This window comes from Dermacentor andersoni, chromosome 9, assembly GCF_023375885.2.
Source record: "Dermacentor andersoni chromosome 9, qqDerAnde1_hic_scaffold, whole genome shotgun sequence".
Lineage (NCBI taxonomy): Eukaryota > Metazoa > Arthropoda > Arachnida > Ixodida > Ixodidae > Dermacentor > Dermacentor andersoni.
The window spans coordinates 114,279,326-114,287,357 of NC_092822.1; the positions used below are offsets into that span (position 1 = coordinate 114,279,326).

The following is an 8,032-nucleotide window of genomic DNA, read 5'->3' on the forward strand; positions in this document are numbered from 1 at the left end:
TACCATTATTATTGAAAAGTAAGGTGTGCAATCAGTGTATTTTGCCAGTGCTGACATATGGGGCAGAGACAATTGAGAGCAAGTTAAGGACCGCGCAAAGAGCGATCGAACGAAGATTGATAGGCATAACGTTAAGAGAGAAAGAGAGCGGTTTGGATCAGAGAGCGAACGGGTATAGACGAAATTCTAATTGACATCAAGAGGAAAAAATGTAGCTGGGCAGGTCATGTTATGCGTCGGTTATATAACCGTTGGACCATTAGGGTTACAGAATGGGTACCAAGAGAAGGGAAACGCAATCGAGGACGACAAAACACTAGGTGGAGCGATGAAATTAGGAAATTCGCGGGCGCTAGTTGGAATCGGTTGGCGCAGGACAGGGGTAATCGGAGATCGCAGGGAGAGGCCTTCTTCCTGCAGTGGACCTCCCGCCTTCTCCTTTCCTCTTTCTTCATCTTTTTCTCCCCACACCCCTTTCCCCGTGCAGTGCTGTTGAGGTGTCCTCCTGTGAGAGACAGTTACGGCACTGCACTTATCTCTTCCATTCTCTTTAAAATCACTTCACACACACATAAAACAGGATGATGATGATGGTGATGATGATGATGGAGGTGGTGGGCCCCCCCCGAAAAAAAATCCTGGGTACGTGCCTGCGTCATCACGCAGCCAAACCGGGAATGGAATCCGTTTATTCAGTGCCGGCGTACATATATATATATCGCTATGTGACGTCACATGGATGATGGCAGTTTAGAGCACCGCTGTGGCACTCGCGATGCGGTGGCGTTTGAGGTATAGTGGCGGCGCCTGGTAGCGGCGCGGGAAATGACATCTGCTGGGTCGTACCAGCTTGGGTCGTACCAGCTTGGGTCGTATTGAGCCCTAGCTGTGGCGAAGCACGTTTCTAGGCCGAGTTTTGCGTCGATTCGCATTTTTTTCTGCCCTGTTGCGAGTGCGAAAAGGCTCGTCACTTCTCACAGACCACGCCGACCACGCTGCGAGCTCGTCGCAGCCTATAGTTTAATGAAAACGGACTCTCCGTGAGGCGTAATACTGGAAGCAGAAGGAATCGGCGACGCCGATCCGGAGAGACCTAGCTCAGTCTCGAAAAAGTTTCACCGTCGTTACATCTGCGTCGTCGGCTGCCATAAACAAGAAGGCCTGAATCCCAACATCAGATTCTACCGTTTTCCTTCTAGGCCTCACGAAGCGGAGCGTCAGGCGCGCTGGTTAGCTGCAGTTCGTCGCGCTGGGTAAGCGAAACTTCGTGCCATGCTGACTGCTTCGCCTGTCTTGAACCTTGCTTATTTGCGTTCTAAAATTCAGTCTTTTGCACCTACAGTCCCGACGGCAGACCGACATAGCAGCAGGCATGGCTGGTGATTCACGATTCGAGACCCGGCCACAGTGACAATTAACAATTCGACCCGTGCGAAGTGGTGCGTGCAAATGAGCACAGATGGTCGGGCTGATTCGGTGACAATTCACTACCCCACTACGAGCAGCACAGGTTAGAGAGTTAAATGTGCTTATCCTTGACTTCAAGCCAGCACGTTGAGGCAGCACAGCAAGGTAGTATTGATTGCAGCACATCGATGTTCGAGCGCTGTCATTAAAAGCTACATCATGCGAGCAGCGCACGAGCTCGCGCGATTCGCACGTACGTTACTGCGAGCTCATAGCATTGCATCAGTTATTTATCAATTGCTAAAGGGACAGATGGCCGCTACTACAATGCTGCAGGCATGACTACTTGCCTAGTGGCATGCAGTCAACAAATATTGCAGGAGGCCCGCCGTTTCGCGGGATGTCGAAAGACCGCTGCCGTCGCGGCGCGTATACGATCGTGCGCTCGAGCAGTTCGTACATCGCGGCATGCTGAAGACCGCTGCCGTCGCCGCGCGTACCGTCGTGCGCTCGAGCAGTTCCGTACACATGATGCCGGGTTATCGTCGCTGTGAATTCATTTATAGCAAGCATTTCCTTGCGTTTGTGCGCCTGAATCTAGCAGCATGCAAACCTTACCTGAAGTTCAACTTCGTACGTGACTCGCTTCACTTGCGATTGACACCGCGCTAAAACTTCGCCGCTTATTTCTTGAACGGCGTACACGTATTCGGCGTTGCATAAGTTACTGCCTTTACGCAGCGTGCCACCCCTGAAAAAGATCTTCGGCGCCCGATTTTTGCTGCAAGCCGCGGTACAAAAAACCGAAAGTGGCGGGTCCATATTGTAAACGTGCTTTCCGAAGCAGACGACCGAGCTTGGTACTAACCAGTTGAGGACAGAGGGCGCTTTTTAGCACCATTTACGGTGCTAAAAATATTACGGTGCTATTTAATAGGGAAACGACGGAGCATATTTTATTAGAATGTGAAGACGTCTACCCAGCGGTCGATTTAGACACCACTGGCCTCCTTGAAGCCCTTGGGTTCAGCGGGAGCAGTGGTAAAGCAAACAGGTCCGCAATAGACATTAGTAAGAGGCGATTGGAGGATTGGTGGAAGAAAAGTAGGGAAACGACAAAAGACGGAGACGTACAAAAGCACAATTCGCAATAGGGGATCAGAAAGCTTGGACGCGGTAGTTCATAGTGTTTTTTTTTCTTTTTTCATTGGTTAACCTAGGTAGGATATTAGGCAGCATAGTAGCAAGAGTTTGGTGGCGCAACCCACCGCCCCGTTTCAAAGGGGACGCTCATAACATCCATCCATCCATCCATACGCAGCGCTGCTTCCTGATAATAAAGGTTCTTTGGTTGTTGCTTGTCGAAGGCGAAAGACGCACACTTCTTTGCGTCCGTTCGCGACGCAAAGATGGTCTCAGAAGTGGCGCCCGCCGATCTGAGGTACCACGGCTCTCGGACGTCAGACTAGCCCTGAAACAAGGACGCCGCGGGCCCACTAAACAGTGCCAGACGCCGGACACGCCAATAAGTACCTTACAAGGAAAGACCGAGTAAGATGGTTTTGTTTCAAATTGCTCCACCCGAGCCCTTCAGCTTCGCAACACCCAACGACTGGCCCCCCTGGAAACAACGATTTCTTCGCTTCCGAACTGCGTCTGGACTAGACGGGAAGCCAGAAAAGAGTCAAGTAGATGTTGGTGTAGCAAAGCGCCGGCTTCAGGGACCTGATGGTAAATCCCCTGCCATATCTGGTATGGCTGCCATGAATATGACGTTTGCGGAAACGAGCAGCCGCGAGGACGTGTACGTACTTCAAGGCCTCCGAACCCCTCTTCTTGGGAAACCAGCGATAGAAAGGCTCTGCGTACCACAAATCAACGTAGTGAAGAAATTGGACCCCGAATCTGATTTTCCACAAGTGTTCCAGGGACTGGGGACCTTCAAAGAAGAGTATGACCTCAAGTTGAATCCAGAAGCAAAGCCTTTCGCGCTGTCGTCCCCACGTAGAGTCCCCCTGCCTTTGTTCGAAAAAACAAGACAAGAGCTCGAGCGGATGCAAGCACTAGGCGTCATTTCTCCTGTCACCGAGCCTACTACATGGTGCGCACCTATGGTTGTCGTTCTTAAACCCTCGGGTGCTGTTCGAATCTGTGTTGACTTCACGGAACTCAACAGATACGTTCAACGAGAATGGAATCCCATCCCGGCCGTCGAGTACACCATCGGAATGCTACGGCGAGCCAGCACGTTTTCGAAACTTGACGCGAACTCGGGTTTCTGGCAGATACCGCTGAGTGAAGGGAGCAAAGAATACACAACTTTTATCACGCCGTTCGGACGATTTTATTTCAACCGACTTCCGTTCGGAATTTCCTCGGCCCCCGAACATTTTCAAAGACGAATGCGACAGGTTCTTTCAGGACAGGAGGGAGTCGTCTGCCACATGGACGATGTGCTTATTTGGGGTGCCACGCAGGTGCAGTATGACGAACGGCTTCGGGTACTGATGGACCGCCTCCGCACAGCGCGCATTACCTAGAACAGAGATAAGTGCGAATTCATTGTCACGCAGATTTCATTTTTGGGACATACAATAGGGAACAACGCAGTGCGTCCCGACAAGCAAAAGCTTGACGCGGTGACAGAAATGCCACATCCGACGTCCAAAACAGAGTTACGGCTCGTGATGGGCATGGCTAATTATCTGGCCCGCTTTGTGCCCCGCATGGCGGAAGTCCTTCAGCCTCTTTCGTCCATGATGAGCTCAAGACAGGATTTTGTGTAGGTTCCCGCGCAGGAAGCCCCCTTCAAGAAGTGAGACTCTTCTTTCATCGGACACTGTACTGGGAATCTGATTCAAACAGGGAAACAGTGGTCACAGGAGACGCCGCATCATACGGTCTTGGAACTGTCCTGCGCCAAAGGCAAAAAGACGGTCAATTCAAAGCAATGTCTTATGCTTCCAGAACTCTTACAACCACCGAGCGGCGATGCGCCCAAATTGAAAAAGGACTTGCTCTTGTGTGGGCTAGTGAAAAGTTCCATGATTATCTCGTAGGAAAGCGCTTTAGCCTCGAGACAGATCACAAACCACTCGTATCTTTGTTTTGGTCAAAAGCAATTAACAAACTAACACCGAGGCTACAAAGAATGCGCATGCGTCTGATGCGCTATACGTATGACATTGTGTATGTTCCAGGCCGGGACTTGACGGTGGTGGACGCGCTTTCTCGGTCGCCTCTTCCACAAACGGAATCCTTGGAAGTGGAGGACGAGATCCAGGGCTATCTGCGATTGGCGACTTCGTCAGTCCCGGTAACAGTACCGAGTTTACAGCTTATCGCCCAGGAGCAAGAGCAAGACCCGGTATGTCAAGCTCTTATCAACCTTTGTACAAAAGGCTGGCCAAGCCATCGAGACGTTGGGTTTGACCTGAAGCCTTACTGGAATGTGAGGCAAGGCATTGCCCTTGTTGAAAACCTGCTCATGTGCGGCTCTCGTATAGTGATCCCATCGACACTACGGCAGCACGTCCTTAAAATAATTCACGAGGGACACTTCGGCATTGAGAAGTGCCGGGCACGTTCCAAGAGCTCAGTTTGGTGGCCAAGTATCCACGCGGACATTGAACGACTTGTTAAGAACTGCAACAGCTGCCTCAAGCACAGCACGAACCGAAAGATGCCTCTGCAACAGACTGTTTCCAGATAGGTCATGGCAGCGCATTGCGATGGATTTATTCTTTCTTGAGGGGAAATGGTGGCTGATCATAAGGGATTAGTTTTCACGATGCCCGGAGCTCGTACCGCTGAATAACCTGACTTCATCAGCAGTAATAAACTCAAATCCTTTTTCACCAGACACGGGATTCCGGAAGTAGTTGTTTCTGATAATGGGCCACAATTCTCAAGAGCCTTCGGCGCTGAATTTTCGAAGTTTGCATCAGAGTACAACTTTCAACACGTGATGTCTAGCCCTCATTATCATCAGAGCAACGGAATGGCAGAGTCCGCCGTGAAAATTATCAAGGGCTCCTTAAAGAAAACTGCTGACGCTTATAACACTCTTCTGGCCTACAGGACAAGCCCACTGAAAAACGGATACAGCCCCGCCGAGCTGCTCATGGGGAGACGACTGCGCACGGCCCTGCCCACGTCCAGCGAAAGCCTCCAGCCTCGGACACCAGACTTCCAAGAACTGGCAGCTTTCGAGAGGTCGCAACGTCAGCGCCAGAAGAGAGACTACGACCGACGCCACGGAGTGCGCGATCTGCCCGAACTGTCCGAAGGAACAGACGTATGGATCGTATGCCTTCAGAGAGGAGTCGTTCGAGGAAGCACCGACGAGCCCAGATCGTACTGGGTCGACTCCGGGGAAACTTCTCTACACATAAATCGCACTCATCTCGTCCCACTGTCTCCGACTTGTTTAGAAGACAGCCGAGGAACAACGCAGCTGACAGCGGAATCACCAGAAATAGGCAATGATGAAGGAAGTAGCACGCAACAGTGTAACGATCCCTGTCACAATCACACACGATGCGGAAGGTGTGTGGTTTCAAGCTTCGCAACAAAAGTGGCTTCATTCAAAATAAATAAATAAATAAGAGAGGATGATGTCTGATAAGATAGCTCGCCGGCCTAGGCAGCGTCAGCAGTTACAGCGCCGCTGTGGCACTCGCGATGCGGTCTATAAAAGCCGCTGGTTCCTGATAATGAAGGTTCTTTGGTCGTTGCTTGTCGAAGGTGAAAGACGCACACTTCTTTGCGTCTGTTCGCGACGCAAACAGTAAGATTCTTTGAGTGGAAGTGTTGTGCCACGGTGAGGTCGCGCTGCGTGTACGTAGATCATGAAACACTAGGTATATGCTTGAGCTTACTTGAAAATATGCCTGCCTTACTTTGTTGTTGCAGTATACGTTTCATTCACTGGTTACAGATAAGTTTCGTTCAGAGTGCAGATAAATCTTCAGCACCGCTATAAGTACGAACGACGATAGCAGCGTAGGAATGCGCCGTTAACGATACATTGCTCTAGGAGTTATGGATCAGCTCTGCTGTCGTGTCTTGAGCGGTGCGGCGACTTATTCGAAAAAGCAGTACGGACCTGTTCGCACTTATCGTCATATGTGCGAGTTTCACAGGCAATGTGGCCTTAACAGGCGTAATAGGGCATGTTACACCAAGTTCGTTTAAACGTATCAACCACAACGTCTTTCCTCTTTAAAATAAAATGGATGCGTTTATTACCACTGTACCTTGCGTGCAATTACATGGATACTGCACACCTAATCTGCGCTTGGAGGCTATATATTCAGTATTCACTAACTGTCATCTTTTGAACTGAGATAAGTCTTGAACCATAGAGAAAAACTGCCAGTGCATGTCTCACAGCGAAAGCACCTTTGTGTTTCCTTAGCGACACTGCTTTCAATGAGATGCTTTAGTCGAGCTTGAAGTGTTGTTTTTTGCAGGTCGTGTATCTTCCTTGCCAACCTCGCAGACCATTTCATTTTCGTTTTACCCATCTGGAGTAGCACGCTAGGCATGCCACGAAGCAAACTTTTCCAGTATTCGTTAAATCTTTCTTTCTCTCCGTTAATGAGCACTAAACATACGCTGCCTAGTGCTTACTAACTGCATGCGTTCAATTCACGGCACCAGGTTCATAAGTCATACTTCGTGCAAAAGTAATTTTCAGTCAATGAAATGTAAGCACCCCGTCACGTCAGCGGTCCCCCGTCGCAGTTATCGCATCGTTACAGTAGCAGTTTGTCACCGCGAGTTTTAAATGCGGGAGCCTTTTTATTTTTTGGCTACACAGTCCCATCGCTTCGCCCTCTCTATGTGAACTTGATAAGATGCCCAAGTAGAAAAAAATGCTGGCTCTCCCGTAATTGAGAATATATGGAAGCACGAAGTGGCCACCGGCAAAGTAGATTGGTTGGAGATGATACTAGCCACAATTGTAAAATGTGTGTAGTGCATGGTCGCAACGGCACACTCCACCGCACCGCGCCATACTATGAACTGGTACACATGGATGCAATTGTTTTCTGTCAAAGACAGTGAATGGAAACGATTGCGTCCATATAGGTTCTTTTGCTGCCTGCCGTGCCGCCGCCTTCAATCGCTTTTCTCTGTCACTACGAAGTGTTCGGCTGCGAGTGTGTGGCCTCAGGCCCGGGGCCTTCGTGAACGCCCGCATAATCCTGGCGTTGTCGGCACAGTCGAGCAGTATTATGCTCTGGCGTATAACTCGCTAAGCGGTCGGTTTACGGAAAACGCTTCCTACCTATGATTTCATTTTGCTGCATTGATCGGTTGAACATTTGTGACGGCGACCTCATTAAAATGAAGAACGATTAAGAGACATATGCGGCCATGGCGCGACACAGGCCTGAAAGCTAACTGAGCCGAAATGAACCTTTTTAACTGAACCTCATCGCAAATCTCCTCTAGGCCAAACAGTCATCAGCGGCGTGCCGGACGCTGGTGCTGGTAGCAACCTTATTGTAGCAGGAAGGAAAAGAGGGGGCCGGGCCGCAGGTAGGGCAAGGTCGGGCCCATGGGGCCGCAACTTTCGCCACTCTGCCAGCCTGGCTTGGAGTAGATGGTTTGAAGT

At 50.2% G+C, this 8,032-nt stretch overlaps 1 pseudogene; it reads left to right on the top strand.

Annotated features, from left to right (window-relative positions):
* The first annotated feature begins 4,055 nt into the window (after positions 1–4,055).
* LOC126529800 (uncharacterized) lies at positions 4,056–5,985 on the top strand (annotated as a pseudogene).
* The last annotated feature ends 2,047 nt before the right edge of the window (positions 5,986–8,032 follow it).